We start from the raw sequence: 18,678 nt of genomic DNA, 5'->3' as shown, positions 1-18,678 counted from the left end.
ATTTTTGTTCATGAGATCTGTAAGACTGACAGATCCACTCAGCTCCTTAACTTTTCTGTAGCCACTTTCTGCTCATCATCTCAGTCTTTCAGCCACAACTTACAAATCAGCAAATGCCCTGAGAAGTGTTACAGTGAACATGAGGCTGACTTCTCTAGGATTCCCTTTACTTCATGAATGTGGCCTCTGGGGTCCTGACTCCCTTACTAGGTCTCCAATGACTTCAAACAGATTTTTAAAATATATTTTTTTCTGATTTTTAGTTGTTTTTGGTGAGACAGTTGGTCTGCAAAAAGCTAGTTCCGCATCATCAAAAACAGAAAATACCACCTGCCATGGGGCGCCTGGGTGGCACAGCGGTTAAGCGTCTGCCTTCGGCTCAGGGCATGATCCCAGCGTTATGGGATCGAGTCCCACATCAGGCTCCTCCGCTATGAGCCTGCTTCTTCCTCTCCCACTCCCCCTGCTTGTGTTCCCTCTCTCGCTGGCTGTCTCTGTCTCTGTCGAATAAATAAATAAAATCTTAAAAAAAAAAATACCACCTGCCAGGGTTTTAATCTAGGGTACAACATTCCTTGTTGTATGACCTTGTGCAAGTAATTAAACTTCTCTGTGCCTAAGTTTTCTCAACTGAAAATGTGAAAATAATACCTTTCTTAACAGATTGCTATAAGGATTAAATGAGTTAAATTATATGAAGTACAAATAATAACTAATTACATATTATAACAATAAATGTGAGCTGCTGTTTGTATCATCATTATGCCCATTACAGATGGGAGAAACTGAAGCTCGGAGAGATTACGAAACTTCCCCAAGGTCACAAAGCTAAAATGTAGCAGAGCCAGGATTTGACCAGATCCAACTCCAAAGCCCATTCTTTTAAGTAGGACATCAAAATGCCTCCAGCTGTACATGCTTAATGAATAGTTATTAAATGACAAAATAAAAGTAAATAGTATCTCCAGTCCTCAAGAACTCCCTTAAGAACTAAAGTTGTATATTTGCCTCTAAGAAACACTGAAAGTATTTTTTTTAAATCAGTATGCTGAATAGAAGTATAAACACATTATTTAAATGTTTTTATTTTAAAACAATTTTAGACTCACAAAAAGTTACAAAACGAATACAGAGTTCCCATGTATACTTTCCCCAACAGAATAACGTCTTACATCACCATAAAATAGTATCAAAACCAGGAAATTGGTACAATACTATTAACTACAAGACAGAACTTATTCAGATCTCCCCAGTTTTTTAATGCATTTTTTGGGGATGTATACTAAAGATTGTATAGATTCATGTAATTAAATTGCCATCAAGATACAAAATTGTTCCATCACCACAAAGAAACTCTCTTGCACACCCTTTTATATTCACACCCTCTCCTACCAACCCCAACTCTTGACAACTACTGACTAAACTGCATTTTCCCAACACCTGAAATACTAGGTAACATGTAACAGTTACTGTTTTTGCAAAAGACAGAGGCATTAGAATACACTTAATTTCCTTGAGAATGCACAAGTTGGTCTCTTCCCTGATGTAGTCTAAGAAACTCCATATGAACGCCTCTCTGAATACACCGTATTACCAGAAAAACGGTTAATATGCATTCAATAAAAATCTTCAGGTATCTCTTGGGGCACCTGGGTGGCTCAGCTGGTTAAGGATCTGACTCTTGATTTCGGCTCAGGTCATGATCTCAGGGTTGGGGGATCATGTGGGGCTCTCTCCTGGGCGTGGAGCCTGCTTGGGATTCTCTCTCTCTCCCTCTGCCCTGTTCCCCGGCTGCACATGCTCTCTCTCAAAAAAAAAAAAAAAAAAAAAAAATTTAATTAAAAATTTTTTTTCAGGTTATCTCTATTTCCTAACATCCTTGACAGCTGGGTTAAAAAGCAACTATCTTAATTTAAATTCAAAATAGCAACATTTAACACACATTAAGGGCTTCCCTCAAATACATGGACTTGAATGATTCTATTTGTATTATTTCCTAAACTATTTCTTTCTTTTTTTTTTTTTTGGTAAAGATTTTATTTATTTATTTGAGAGAGAGAGTGAGAAACAGCATGAGGGGGGGAGGGTCAGAGGGAGAAGCAGACTCCCCACTGGGTGGGAAGCCTGATGGGTGGCATGTCCTGGGACTCTGGGATCATGACCCGAGCTGAAGGCAGACACTTAAAACTGACTGAGCCACCCACCCAGGCACCCCTTTCCTAAGCTATTTCCATTTACAGATTAATACCCTAATCATGTGTTTATTTATTTAAATTTATTTTTATTTTTTATTAAAGATTTTATTTATTTATTTGACAGAAAGACAGCCAGCGAAAGAGGGAACACAAGCAGGGGGAGTGGGAGAGGAAGAAGCAGGCTCCCAGCAGAGCAGGGAGCCCGATGTGGGGCTCGATCCCAGAACCCTGAAATCACACCCTGAGCTGAAGGCAGACGCTTAATGACTGAGCTGCCCAGGCACCCCTAATTATGTGTTTAAAATAAATTTCTTTGAACATTATTTCCCAATTAGCAAATGGCAAAAGTCCTTGCTTAACTGAAGTTTACCTAAAAGGGAAGAAAACACTCTTCTAGTTCTGCAAATGAGGATTCTTATTGTTTGGTGAAGTTGGAGGGAGGGAGAAAGGGAGGGGGAGAGAGAGGGAGAGAAAAGGCTCCCAAGAACAATGAGTTTGTAGGGTTCCATATTTGGTTCTGTTTGTCAATATTGCTTAGAAATCATTGTTTGGACAATATGGGCTTTGGTTCCAGTTAGTGTCAATCATGTGTGTATTTTGGCAAGTAACCTAATGCTTCTTTATATACCTTTGTTTCTCTATGGTACAAGGGAGAACACTACCACTAAATGAAATCTATATAGCACTTTGAGACAGCTGCATAAGTTGTGCTGTTTCAAACAGATATTAAGATGGCCTCTGTTTAATCTACTAAAAATCAGAACAATATTTTCCTTAAAGCTAATTGGGCAGTATTTACTAAAGTGTATTGGTTTCATTAAACATTAGCTCTTCAGGATTAGATATAGATATTACATGAAACAGCCTACTCTGCCAAATTAATTTATGAAACCCTAAGGTAAACAAAGTTAAACAAGAGCCTTCTCAGAACCCTTACTATATGTTAATGACCACTATAAATTTCCTAGATGGATATGGTATATGGTGTTTCTCAAACTTACTTAACCATAGCATTGGGGGAGGGGCGGATTTTTCTTTTTTTAAAAAAATATATTGGTGCCAAGAGAAAGGCAGATGGTATCATGTAAAGACACCCTGTAGGAAATAGCTTTTCACAAGAAGTTGTAATAAAGAATGGTAGAGCAGACATAATGAATCCTAAGCAACCTGCACCATAAATATTTGTGAAATCTCTTAAAATAGCAATTCGTGTATATTTCTACATAGAACATGACTTAAGACTCATTCTGAATCTAGGTAAATTAAATGGCAGCTAATTTTGGCATACTTTTAAAAGAGGAAAGAGCTTATGTTTTCCTTTTTTATTAAAATACAGTTGACATATAACATTATATTAGTTTTTAGGTCTACACAATGATCTCATATATATATGAAAATATATATATACACATAAAATACATATGAAAAATTAATATATATATATATTTTAAATATTTTATTTATTTATTTGAAAAAGAGAGAGAGAGCACAAGCAGGGAGAACAGCAGGCTGAGGGAGAAGCAGACTCCCTCTGAGCAGGGAACCTGATGGAGGGCTCAATCCCAGGACCATGGGATCATGATCTGAGCCGAAGGCAGATGCTTAACCAACTGAGCCACCCAGGTGCCCCCATATATGTATATATTGCAAACTGATTACCACAACGATTACCACAAGTTAGCATCCATCACTGGACATAATGAAGTACTTCTTGTGATGAGAACTTCTGAGACCTACTCTCTTAGCAACTTTCAAATACACACTACAGTATCGTTAACTAAAGTCATCATGCTGGACATTACATTCCCAGAACTTATTTATTTTATAACTGGAACTTTGTACATTTTGATCACCTTCACCCATTTCACCCACCACCAACCCCACCCCACAGCAAACACCAATCTGTTCTCTGTATCTATGAGTTCATTTTTCTTTTTCTTTTTTAAGTCCATGTATAAGTAAGATCACAGTTTTGTCTTTCTGTGTCTGACTTACTTCATTTAGCATAATGCCCTCAAGGTTTTCATGGTGTGGCAAACGGCAAGATTTTATTCTTCTTTTTAATGGCCAAATACTATTCCATTATATATATATGACACACACATATATATATATATATACACACACACACACACACACACATATGTGTGTGTGTGTGTGTGTGTGTGTATCTCACATCTTCTTTATCCATTCATCTGTCAGTGGACACTTGGGTTGTTTTCATGTCTTGGCTATTGCAAATAACGCTGCAAAAAACATCAGAGTGCAGACATATTTTCAAGATGGTGATCCTACTTCCTTCAGATAAATACCCAGAAGTGAAATTACTGGATTATATGGTGGAGTTCTATTTTCAATTTTGGGGGGAACCTCCATATTGTTTTCCATAATGGCTACACCAATTTACATTACCACCAACAGTGCACTAGTGTTCCCTTGACTTCCTCACCCACACTGTCTTTGCTAATAGCCATTCTAACGTGTATAAGGTAACATCTCATTGTGGTTTTAATTTGCATTTCCCAGGTGATTAGTCATGCTGAGCATCTTTTCATGTACCTGTTGGCCATCTGTATGTCGTCTTTGGAAAAAACATCTATTCAGTTCCTCTGCCCATTTTTTAATTGGATTGTTTGGTTTTTCTCCATTGAGTTGCATGAGTTCTTTATATGTTTTCAGTATTACCCTTTATCAGATACATGATTTGCAAATATTTTCTCCCATTTCATAGGTCACCTTTCCATTGTGTTGATGGTTTTCTTTATTGTGCTTTTTAGTTTGATGTAGTCCCACTTACTTTTGTTTTTGTTGCCTTTGCTTTTGGTGTCAAATCCAAAAAATCATTGCCAAGACTGATGTCAAAGACCCCTGTTATTTTCCTCTAGGAGTTACGTGGTTTCAGGTCTTATGTTTACAGCTTTAATCTATTTTGAGTTTATTCTTGTATATGCTGTAAGATAATAGCAGTTTCATTCTTTTGTATGTAGTTATCCAGTTTTCCTAAACCATTTTACTACAATAAGTATTTTTCTCCCATTCTACATTTTTGGCTCCTTTGTCATAAATTAATTGACCATATATGTGTGGGTTTATGTCTAAGCTTTCTATTCTGTGCCACCGATCTGTGTATCTGTGTTTATGCCAATACCATACTGTTTTAATTACTATGGGTTTGTAATATAGTTTGAAATCAGGAATTTGTAGGGTTCCATATTAATATGGTTTTTAAAAAAGATTTATTTATTTTAGAAAGAGAGAAAAAAGAAGAGCTCACACACATGTGAGTTGGGGGAGGGGCAGAAGGGGAGAATCTTCAAGAAAACTCCCTGCTGAACACGGGGCCCAATGTGGGGCTCAATCCCACGACCCATGAGATGGTGACCTGAGATGAAACCAAGAGTCAGACGTTCAAGTGACTGAGCCACCCAGGCACCCCCATATTAATATGGTCTTTAAAAATTTGTGACAGCATGTTTACAGAGCTTATCATCATGGAAAAACTGTTTACATTACCCTAATTACCAAACTTCAGGTTATTTAAATAAAAAAACCTACCAAGAAGCAAATTTGCAAGCTTTAAAATGTTTCCAGACTAAGAGACAAATGAGAAAATAAGAGATAAATATTATATATATTATATGACTAATGACAGAGTGAAACCTTGAAATGAATACCAGAACTTTCAGCACTGTTTTTTTGACTGGTGAAATATTATGAAATAGCTGCAAGGCATTCTTTTGCTATTTTTTCACAGATATTAACCCAACTTATGTTTTATTTATAGTTATGAATTACAGTGACAGGATGAGTAATTGAAATATATTAGTATCCATGGAAGCATTCAAAGAAAGGGTCAAATAACTGTAACAGGCAAAATTAGACAACCTGCTTTATAAGCATCAGCCTTATACAAATCAGAAACCGGCCCTACTGAAGATTAAAACATTGTCAAGATAGGATAAATAAAATAGTATGGGACTGGCCTAGGAGTAGGTACTAAAGATCACAAGAATAGATAAAAGAACCTATTCAACAAAGAAATGAACAAAGAAAAAAAGAGACAAAAACCACTCTTAAATACAAAGAATAAGTTGGTGGTTGCCAGAGGGGAGGTGGGTGGGAGGATGGGTGAAATAAAGAGGATTAAGAGCACACTTAATCGTGATGAGCACTGAATAATGTACAGAATTGTTGTATCATTATATTGCACATCTAAACTAATATCACGCTGTATGTTAATTATACTTCAGGGGTGCCTGGGTGGCTCAGTCATTAAGCGTCTGCCTTCGGCTCAGGTCATGATCCCAGCCTTCTGGGATGGAGCCCCGTATCGGGCTCCCTGCTCAGCGGGAAGCCTGCTTCTCCCTCTCCCACTCCCCCTGCTTGTGTTCCCTCTCGCTGCCTCTCTCTCTAGCAAATAAATAAATAAAAAATCTTTAAAAAAAAACAAACTATACTTCAATAACAAAAAGGGGGAAAAAAGGAAAAAAAATTACAGAACAATGAAAATTAACTATAGCTATAGATTATGACAGAGGTGAATCTTAGATATTATGTTGTAAAGCAAGTTTCAAATTATTAAATTTGGTATTATAACAAAAATAATTTTGAACTATTTGGAGAATGAAAGAAAAATAACCTATATATAGAATACTTCATGATGAAAGTTGGCATCTCAAATAACCGAGAATGGTGAGCTATTCAATAAATGAATTAGCTATTTGGTCTGAAGAAAAAAAGCTGGATCCCTATAACTCATTCTGTGTAATAAATTTCAAATAGATCAAAGATTTAATCTAAAAAAAAAAAAAACCCAAAAAACAAAACCAATACTGGCATAAAGCCAGACACACAGACCAATGAAACGGAATAGAGTCCACAAAGAAGCCTGCACATATACGGTCAAATGATTTTTAACCAGGGTGCCAAGACCACTCGATGCGGAAAAGACAAATGGTACCAGGAAAACTGGATATCCACATGCAGAAGACTGACAATGACTCCTTTCCCAACATCATATACAAAAATTAACACAAAAGGGATCCATGATCTAAATTTCAGATCTAATACTAAAAAACTCTTATGAGAAAACATAGGGCACCAAAGTTCATAGAAGAGGAGTGCAGAAGACATAAAGACGTGGATAATTTTTTAAAATATAAATCTTGGGGTGCCTGGGTGGCTCAGTCGTTAAGCATCTGCCTTCGGCTCAGGGTGTGATCCTAGGACCCTGGGATCGAGCCCCACATCGGGCTCCCTGCTCCGCTGGGAGCCTGCTTCTTCCTCTCCCAGTCCCCCTGCTTGTGTTCCCTCTTTTGCTGGCTGGCTCTCTGTCAAATAAATAAATAAAATCTTTAAAAAATAAATAAAATAAAATAAAATATAATCTATGTGAGATCTTTTAATCAATTAGAGTGGCAAAGACTAAAAATGATTGATTAAACAGGAGAGCACAGAAACAGACTCACATAAATATGATCAACTGATCTCCGACAAAGGAGCAAAAATAATTCAACAAAGATACTGTTTTCAATAAATGGTGCTAGAGCAATAGGACATCCACATACAAAAAAGTGTATCTCAACACAGACACCTTTCATATGGACTCAGAACTAAAACTATAAAATTATGAAACAATACAACTCCTGGGAGATAACACAGGAGAAAATTTAGTTTACCTTGGGTTTGGTGATGAGTTTTTAGATGCAATACCAAAAGCACAATCCATGAAAGAAAAAACTGGTAAGCCAAACTTCATTAAAATTACAAATTTCTGCTCTGCAAAGGATACTGCTAAGAGTATAAAAGATAAGCCACACACTGGGAGAAAGTATCTGTAAAACGTGTAAAGTCTAAAGATACAGGAGCCATCTGGGTTCCATTCCAGAAATTACTGAAGCTAAACAGCACCGCAAGAATGCAACCAGTCTATGAAAAACTATAGAATATAAACAACCCAATTTTTTTTTTAAAGGGCAAGAGAAAAAAAAGGAAGATGAAAAAACTAAGAGAAATAGTGATCATTCACAAACTTATCTGATCCCAAATTCAAACAGTGTAAAAATAAATATGATTAGGGAAATGCAAATTAACTAGGTATTTAATGGCATTAAAGGAATGTGGGTAAGTTAAAAAAAAGTGTCCCTATCTGTTATATACATAAATACCTACAGATGAAATGACATGATTTACTTAAAAAAAAAAAAAAAGTCGGAGGAGGTTATAGATGAAAATAAGGTAAAGATGGTAATTCCAAAGTTGGATAAAGGGTACATATACACGGGGATTAATTATACTATCCTAACTTTTTAATATTTTTAGACTTTTACTATTTAATTTTAGGGGCGCCTGGGTGGCACAGTCAGTTAAGCGTCTGACTCTTGGTTTTAGCTCAGGTTGTGATCTCAGGGTCCTGAGATCAAGCCCTGTGTTGGGCTCCGCACTTAGCATGGAGTCTGCTTAAGTCTCTTTTCCTCTCCCTCTGCCCCTCCCCCGCCAGCTTGCTCATGCTCTTTCTCTCTGAAGTAAATAAATACATCTTAAAAAAATTTAATTTAAAGTCTCTATAGTAAAGGGGCACCTGGGTGGTTCAGTGAGTTAAGCAGCTGCCTGCGGCTCAGGTCATGATCCCAGGGTCTTGAGATCGAGTCCCACTTCGGGCTCCTTGCTCAGAAGGGAGTCTGCTTCTCCCCCGCCTGCTGCTCCCCCTGCTTGTGCTCTTTCTCTGACAAATAAATAAATAAAATCTTTAAAAAAAAAGTTTCTATAGTAAAAGGTGTTAATAATATGGCCACAGGACCCCACAGGTATTCAATCAACATAATCATAAGAGCATAAAACAAAACCAATATAACAGAAAAGAGAATACATTCTCAGTCATTTATTCCTTCTGCTCCTATAACCTGGCTAATGGGTACTGGTATAAGGAGCTAAAAACAAAATAAAGCTTTAGCCAACAGAATCCCAATGGAACCTATAACTTATAATCATCTCAACTCCAACTCTTATTAATCTTACAACAATCTATATCAAAGTTTATCAGGAAAACAGACACCCTTCACTTCAAATTGTACTTATTACCACCATGATCACCTCCAACTCAAATATGTAAGAGCTTCACAGCAAAAGCAAAAGCTATCAACTTCTGAAATCTCTGTCCCCAAACTGTTCTAACTCAACTTTTTGATATTGTCATTGCTCATATCACTTCCTGCCTGGATATTTGCAAAACAAATTCAATCATCCTTATGACTAGCCTCTACCTGCCACCAGAGACACTGTTAATTATTTTGCAAACTTCACTTTAATTCTTTAGTTCTTGTTGCCTCAGAAACATTCCATGAATCTCCATTTAATGACAAAATTAAGCCTAAATTTGCTTTGTTTTGAAAATTATCCATAATCTAACCTTATCTTTATATGTTCTCCATTCCCTCCAAAGCATTACTAATTCTGATCAGAATAGTTGTCTTAGTGCCCCACACATACACTATATCTATTTCAGCTCTAGTCCTTCACTCTTGTGGATGACATCCACTCTAATTCATACCCATACAAAACCTTAGCTCACGGATGCCTTCAAATCATCCTATCTCCTTACATAGCATCTCATGTCATCATAAGTCTGTTCATGGTTTTGCAATTTTATATGTTTGTATAATTATTTGATTTATTTCTGTCACACTCCCTCCCGCAACCTCCACAGGCTTTAGGTTCCACACTTCTATTTTTGCTCTCTCCTGTTTCATAGCACAGCCCCTAACACATAGTAGGCATTGATTAAGTATCTGAGTAAATGGTGAATGAAGGAATACCAGGACTTACCTCTCTTTAGTTTTGAACCATCTTGTCTATACTACACAACTAAGCACCTATTTCATCATTCATTGCTGTTTTATGTGCATTCAATTTTGTCTGCCCAACCACTACTGTAAGCTCTTCTATAGTTCCCACAGTCCCAGCACAAGGGACACACTGACCTCAATAAATATTGACAGCCACAGATAAACACAGAATAGAAGAGTATCTCTCTATAACAGAAACCTTCATTATTGTTCAGGTTCCCAATTTCCTGACAAATGTCAATTACCTATGTTAATGTAGCATTCTTATGCTATATATGGATGAGTATGCTACAGACTGCCTTCTGCTAACCAAAATCCAGTCTCTTCTGCTTCCTGAGCATACAGCCAATTATATTTCCTAGTCTCTCTTGTTAAGGTGAGGCCACGCAACTCAGTTTTATTTTAGCTAGTGAAGTGAATGGATGCATATTTCCAGGTCTGGCCCATAAAAGCCTCCCACATGTGCTTTTCTAAGTCTTTTCCCTTCCAGCTGGCTAGAATGGAGATAACCTTCAGAGAGACTAAGAACATCATTCAGGTTATTTTAATTTCAAGCCTATTATAAATATTAGTAAAATTAAAATAAACCTATCACAACACTTTTTATAATGTATTCCAGGGAATCAAATCAACACAGTGATTTAATACTCACCAGTATCTATTATATTTTTTAAAATACAAATAAACCATTCTTTAGCAGTAGGAAATTTACATTATTTCCTTTACTCTGTGAACTTGCATTTAATTCCATGAACTCTAAAAATTTTATTCTAGTGTAACATTTTTATGCTTGAAATTCCTTTATAATCCTCTGAAACAAGAAGATGTATATAAATTGAAAATTTAAAAGCATTATTTCCCATTACCCTAATGTAAAGCTCTAAGTATTACATAATTTTGTCTGGATTGAGTTAATTACTGTATAGAGTTAATCAAAGCAACATAAATACATTACAAATTGTGATTATTACAAATAAAAAAGATTTTATTGGAATGCATCTCTTAGTGAAAGGGATGACGGCACTCATTTTTAAAGATTATTTCCCATACTCACAGCTGAATATTACATATGGCAAGAGTGAAAGTTCAGCACCAATTCTATTTCTATTTTTCTTATAAATACTAAAAACATTATTTGCACAAATAAGTATACATAAACAGGAGAATAATTATTATAATAATATACGTTAATATTCTGAACAACTCCTGAATTTTATACCCAAGCTTACATTGTATTCTACCACCAAAAATTACTTTTAATGCTCTGAAAACTCACTTAGGTCTTCTTTTAATTTAGTGGAGAAAAAAAAATCTGGAACCTATCCAAACTACAAGCAAAAAGTTGTAATAATCTGCAGCCATTTGTTTCTCAATTTCTAGGACATATGTCAAAAAATTTTTTTTATCAAAACGTCTCAAGTGATACGTGCCTTGTTTATCCAGACACATTAAAAAATAATTAGGAAAAACTTTTCTTAACTTCTTACACTAATAATAATGTTTTTATCTTAACTGAGACTTAGGTTACATAGATATATGTATTTTATCTAAACTCTTCTAATGGTATCTTTAAGATCGACATATTTCAGTATACATAAATTTCACCTCCAATGAAAAACCTCTAAACAAAGAGTGAATTCTAGTTAATGGTATGCTTGATGAAATATTTGGGGAGAAGTATACTGGAAATGTACAACTTACTCTGAAATGAATTTTAAAAATAAGGTGATTAATAGATACAGGGACAGAGAGATAAATGACAAAGCAACTACAGGAAACTGTTGAATCTAGAATTTAATTATAAAAGCTTCATAGAATTCTTCCAAGCTAGAAGAGCCAGAAGTAGGAAGAATTCAAGAAGCTATACTGGTCATAGAAATCAGAAAAGAAACTTTATTATTGTTATTTTTTAAGCTTTTCTTAAACCACCCATACATAGCTTATGCTCTGAAATGCCTCACATGGCAGACTACATTCTAAATGGCTAGGTGATGGTTCAATTACTTACCACAGGCAGGGCAAACAGGACAGATTTGTTTACCAAATAAAAGCCAAAAAGGAAAAGCACTCCCCTGGGTTGGAGAGCAAAACTGACAAGAAGTATATGTAAGGTGTATTCAAAGATATCAAGGATAATTTGCATAAACTCTCAAAAGTAGAGAGTAAGATATTTTGAAGATGCATTCACGTTCATCATAAAGACATTAAGGGAAAAAAAGGTAACCATTAACATTACATAAAGTATGATGAGGCCTTACATTTTAGGAGTATTTATTTACTCTAAGACCAAATTAGTGGGAAGAAAGGGTTTCAAAGTTTCTAACCTCTCATTTCTTTGATCCAATTTTCTTTTTTTTTTTTTTTAAGATTTTTTTTATTTGACAGAGAGAGAGTGAGAGAGCACAAGTAGGGGGAGCAGCAGCAGGAGAGGGAGAAGCAGGCTCCCCGAGGAGCAGGGAGCCCGATGAAGGGTCCATCCCAGGACTTTGGGATCATGACCTGAGCCAAAGGTAGATGCTTAACTGACTGAGCCACCCAATTTTCTAGAACACAGGGTCTGGAAACCTTTCCTGAGCTTCATTTATCCAAAAGTTCACTATCCTGAAATCTTTTTGATCAGATTTGAAATCAACAGCCCAGCTTCACTCTGTGTTCTAAGTCACCTACTTTTAACAGAATATGGTTTCCCCACCCTAGATGCAAAAGTTTAAAAATCCAAAATTTTTTTTTTAAAAAATGGTCCAGACAGCCATTCCAGCAATAAAGTGAGAGGAAGACTAAGAGATGCCCTAGATGTTGTGACCATCAGATAAGAACTTTAAAATAACTATGATTAATATATTAGCCGATTCAGTAGGAAAGTAAGACAACACGCAATGAACTGTGGGGGAACTGCAGCAGAAAGATGGAAACTGGAAGAAAAGGGTCAAATGGAAATGCTAGAAATTTAAAAAATACAATTATCAGTGATGAAGAAGTCCTTCAGTGGGCCCAGTCAGTAAACTCCACGCAAATGAGGAAGGAATCAATGCATCTGAAGACATGTCAATAGAAATTACCCAAACTGAAACAAAAAGAAAACAAAGTGGGAGAGGAAACACACAAGAGAGTATCTAGAGCTATGGAACTATATCAGTCCAACGTTTTTGAAAATAGAGTTCTAGAATGACGAGAGAATGAATGACGCAGAAGAAATATTTGAAGAGATAATAGCCAAAAGTTTTCAAAAAAATAAAAGACAATAAATTATACATCCAAGACAGTTTAAAATCAAGATAAATATGTATTATAAAAAGAAAGCAATAATAACACAGCACATAGCTGGATACATAACAGTCAAACCAGAGAAATCCAAATATAAAGAGGAAATCTTGAAAGTAGGCAGGGGAAAAAAAGACATATTACATTTACAAAGGGAGAAAAGACAAAAATTACAGCATTAATTCTCGCCAAAAACTATGCAACCTAGAAGTTGATGGGGTGACTTTTTTAAAGCACTGGGGGAACTATCAAGCCAGAATTTTTTACCCAATGAAAATATCTTTCAAAGGTAACGGCAAAATAAGACTTTTTCATGCAATACAAAAGCTGAGAGAATCTCATCAGCAGAATTTTCCTTAAAAGAAATTTTAATTTTCCTAAAGAAAGTTTTTTTTTAAAGATTTTATTTCTTTATTTGAGAGAGAGAGAGAGAGAGAGAGAGAGAATTCAAGTGGGGGGAGGAGCAGAGGGAGAGGGACAAGCAGACTCCCACTGAGTGTGGAGCCTAACATGGGGCCTGAGGTCAAGACCCAAGCCAAAACCAAGAGTTGGATGCTCAACCGACTGAGCCACCCAGGCACCCCTCCTAAAGAAAGTTCTTTAGGGAGGAGTTTTATACCAAACTAAGATTGGGGCCTACAGAAAGAAAGGACATGTGTAAGATATAGCTAAAATGAAAATAAATAAAGGACTTACTTTTCTTATTTTTAATTATTTTAAAAGGTAATTTTGTGTAAATCAAAAACAAAAATGTATTATGGAGTTCATAACATGTAAAAGTAAAATGTTTAACAATGACAGCATAAAGGATAGGAGAAAAGAACTGGAAGTACTCAACTGTAAGGTTCTTACCCTAAATGAAGTTTCATGAATATAAAGGTAGACTACATTAAGTAAAAAATGTATTATTTGACTCTAGAGCAACCAATAAATTTTTAAAAGTTTAAACTATAATAAGCCAATAGTGGAGATAAAATAGAATCACAAAAACTATTCAATTCACCCAAAAGAAGGCAGAAAAAGAGTTAGAAAAAAAAAAAAAAGGAAGAGATGAGACAGAGAATAACTAGTAAGACACAAGATTTAAATCCAAGCATATGAACAATTATATTAAATACAAATGGTCTAGAAATATTGATTTTTATATTGACTATCTAAATTTATATATTAATCTTGCTAAATTTATATATTAATTCTAATAGTTCAATAGCAGATTCTTAAATTTTACATGTATATAATAACATAATATGTAATCTGTGACATTTTTTTACTTTCTTTTGAAACCCTATGCCATTTGTTGCTTTTTCTTGCAATACTGCATTAATGCAGGCCTATGGTAGAATTGAACAAGTGTGGGAAGTGGATATGCTTGTTCAACACTGCACCATAACATGAAGTTTGATGTATTTTCTTCCTTTTCAAATTATGAAAGTATCCTTCTATTTTTATTGTTTCAAGTATTTTTAACCAAAATGGAGGCTGGCTACCACGAGGATTTTTCCACATGTATTGAGAGGTACTGTATATATTTGTAAAATTATTCTTTTTCCTATTAATGTTATGAATTCGATGGATAGATTTCTGAATGTTAAATCACACTGCATTTCTGAAATAAATCCAAATATGCCATGAAAAAAAATAGTACTTGAAGGTAAGAATAAGATTACAGGACAAAAGACATTAAATGTCAGAAAGTAGAGGAGAACAGCATTGCTAAAATCTAAAGCAAGAAGAAAGTAAACCATGTAGAAACATATTTTCATTGGTTTAGTGCTTATTTACATATCTAATAAATACTTTAGAGAACTGAGGATTACTTTAGAAAATAAATGGAAGAAATATGTCCTACAATAACAGACAACCAGAGTATCAAGTAAATCGAGAAAACATTAGACATGCCTGACTTCCAAAACAAACCTGATAACATTAGTTTCAAAGATGCAGAAGACAGTGAGAATGGTCTGTAGAATGTAATGAGAAGAAGCAAGGAAGACACGCAGTCCTGTCCCCTCCACTGCAGGCTCAGTGGCCTAAGGACTAAAGGAGAAAAAAATGGTCATCATTCAAGAGGTCTGCTGGGGAAGCAGTATCCTAGGGGAGAGTCGGGTATCTGTTAGAACAAGAAAATAAAAGGAACATTCAGTAAAGAGGTTGAGGATTTAGGGTATTCTTTTGATTATGAACTCCAGGGAGGGCACAGTGGAGGGAGTTCAAGAGTAGGGGATAGGTGGGAAGAGGGATAGAAGATACTGACAGCCTTAAGGAGATTGTAGATGTGAGAGAGAAAAGGTGATGTAGGAGTCTGGGCCTTTGGATGGAACCCAATATAAACAGGGATAAATTATGAGAGAATTCCTGGTTATTCAAGGCAGATGGTAGTCAGATTGTGAGTGCTGGCAGGTAGGAAAAGGCAGGTATTTGGGAGTTTCCTTTTGACCACTTTTGATCAATAGGGCAAATCCTTACTTTTCAGTCTTTTTCTTAATTGACTTTCCTGACATTTGAGATTGTAGCCCAACATCATTCTTGAAGTCATCTCCCCTTCTAGTTTTTTTTAGTTTCTCCTACTACCTCTCTTACCATTCCTTTTTTCCACGGACTTCCTCTCTTCTACTAACTCTTAATATTTCTGTGGTTCGGTCCTGCTTTCTTCTCTCTACACACAACCTCACGTTCCCTGGTTGATTTCATCTATATACAGTTTTAGTCACTGCCTATATTCAGCTTCTTAATGGACATCTTCCTTTAGATAATCAGTGGGTACTTCGATGACCAACATCTCCAAAAATTAAACAGTATCTTACCCAAATCAGCTATTCTCTCTATATTCCCTCTCTAGTGTAAAATGATAATGTGATTTTTTTCCTACTATCTCAAATCGGGCTGAAGTGAGTCCTCCAAGCCTGAGAACTACAAATGATAAACCCCCACACTCTAAAAAGGAAGACAAGATATCCGTGGCAGACTTACTGAAAGAGAGCATCCCTATCATCCACCTCCTGCCTACTGAAAATGAAACAAAACAGACTGGAAATAGATGTGAATTTACAAACAGAGAGAATGAAGGCTTTATACCTCAGTAAGAACAAAGGCAGGGGTTCTCCAAGAAAATCTCTGGGATAGACTAGGTGATAAGTGTAAGAAGGAAAAAATGGACATCTTAGTTTTTGGCTGGCAACATATTGTGATAAAGAAACCGTGTGTGTGTGTGTGTGTGTGTGTGTGTGCGCGCGCGCGCGCGTGTGTTATAAACTCATAAGCCTATCTTGGTCTAGCCACACCAGAAATGAATGCAGTGAGAGAGTTCTTGGGAGAACCTGACACATACCCCCAGGATTTTAGGACATATGTGAACACAGAAACTGGTCCCAGACTGGAGAATTGTGACAGCAAGAGGTTGGATGGAGCTGTTAAAATGGCAGAGCAAGAACATGAAGGACAGCGGTTAGTCAAGCTGCACTTCTAACACTGGGTTCTACAGGTTTCCTATTAGCCAAACAGATGCTGCAGAAGGGCTATAGCATCTTGATGGGCCAAAGACATGTGCCTCTGCTGTAGGGTGCTCGGCAGTAAAAGGTTGTAGGGCAGACTACAGGAGGCAAGAGATGGCCAGGAGAAAACTGCCAAAGATAGCCTGAGTGTGTACCACACTCTTGATAAAGAACAGGGCAATGTGGACATATTCATAGGGGTGTCCAAAAACTTTCCTAAATGCACATCTGTAAAAGCCCACACTGGGACACCTGCCACACTGGCCATTAGATTATAATAGTCCCAGTCATATAAAACTTTGTCCTTTCTCTTCTAATCTTCCTTCCAATCAGTAGAAAGCAGAAAGGTGGGGGGGGGGGTCGAAGAGAGGAAGAAACGGATTACACTCCTCTTCTCCACTACATGGTCCCAGAGCCATGATTAGGTCTGAGTTGAAGAGAGAAGCTTTCAACTAGATTTAAGGTTTTGCCTAGACTCTTCATACCTGTGAATTTAATCACCAAAATAAGGCTTGTTCTTATAGTTAAAAATAACCAGTCAAGAGACAGGGAAGGAAGATCCAAGATCTCATGACTAAAGTCAAGGATGAGAGAAGAACAAAGCTAGTTCCTATTTGCACGCCGTCAGGTATAGCCTGTATACCAGTCATACTAGTCCATACTGCCGCCACCCACTCTGTTATTCAAGTCAGGAATCTAGGAGTCATCCCAGAGTCTTCCTCTCCCTCAGACCCTGACATCCAGTCTTATGTCTTAAATCTCTTTTAAGACATCTCTTCTTCCCAAGCCCCTTAGCTACTAGTCTAACTCAAACATAAAGTACTATAACAATCTAACTTAGTGATTTCCCACCCTGGCCCACACTTTAGAATTTTAAAATATTAAAATACCTAGGACCCCGCCTTACAGACCCTCATGTAAATGGAGTCAGGGTAGGACCCAGCCATTAGTGCTTTCAAGGGTTCCCAGGGTGTTTCGAAAGTTCAGCCAAGGTTGAGAATCACTAACCTAACTGGTCTCTCTCAGAATTGAGACTTACTTTCCTCCAAAATATCTTTCATAATGCCACAAGAATTATCTTTTTAAAAATGCAAATCTCGTATTATCCTAGTGTAGTGGTTTTCAATCTAGGGTACCCATTAAAATCACTTAGAGAGCTTTTAAAAATCCTGATACCAGGCCAAACTCCAGATCAATTAGAACAGTCTCTGGGGATAAGAACCAGGCATTCCCCAGGTGATCCCAATGAGCAGATGAGGACACCACTGCCCTAGAAGCAATGGAAAGCCATTGAAAGTCTTCAAGAAAAATACAGTGCAAACTCCCCTGAAGATAATAACACCTTCCACCTAACCTCAGCACCCTCAGTTCTCACACTACCAAGCAATGCAGTTCCCTCAAAGGGCCACTAAATTTTCCACTTTTGTGTAAAGTATTACTTCAATCCAGAAAGCTGCTAACCCACAGCTAAGACCCAAAACACCTTTAAGGTTAAGACCTTTCAAGAACAGCCTTTGTATAAACCTTTCCTGACACACAGCAGAGCTCATCAACCCACTTGTGACCATCATGATTCTATAGGGCAATTCTTAATGTTTAAGTCTAACTTCCCTGTTAAAATGAAAAACTTTATGCTTTTATCCCCAGTGCTTATCACTATGCATAGCACATAGTAAGCACTCAAATATCTATTGAATTCATTTAAGTAATTATTTTCTACTATTATTATGCAGGTAGAATCCCATTTTAATGAACTGTAAGAGACATTACATTTATACATTATATTCAAGTCTCACTAAGACAGAAACCAACAGCTATACTTTTTAAAAAATGTAAAACTAATGTTTAATGGTTGTTCCATTTATGAATAATAGTAAGTTAAGGAAA

General features: G+C 36.4%; 1 protein-coding gene across 7 annotated transcripts in view; it reads right to left on the bottom strand.

Annotated features, from left to right (window-relative positions):
- LIN54 (lin-54 DREAM MuvB core complex component) overlaps positions 1-18,678 on the bottom strand; it is an 82,165-nt gene that overhangs the window by 21,656 nt on the left and 41,831 nt on the right. The gene's annotated exons all lie outside the window — the stretch shown is intronic.

This window comes from Ursus maritimus, unplaced genomic scaffold, assembly GCF_017311325.1.
Source record: "Ursus maritimus isolate PB19 unplaced genomic scaffold, ASM1731132v1 scaffold_8, whole genome shotgun sequence".
NCBI lineage: Eukaryota > Metazoa > Chordata > Mammalia > Carnivora > Ursidae > Ursus > Ursus maritimus.
The sequence above is the reverse complement of the archived record's forward strand: the minus strand, read 5'-3'. Positions and strand labels throughout refer to the sequence as shown.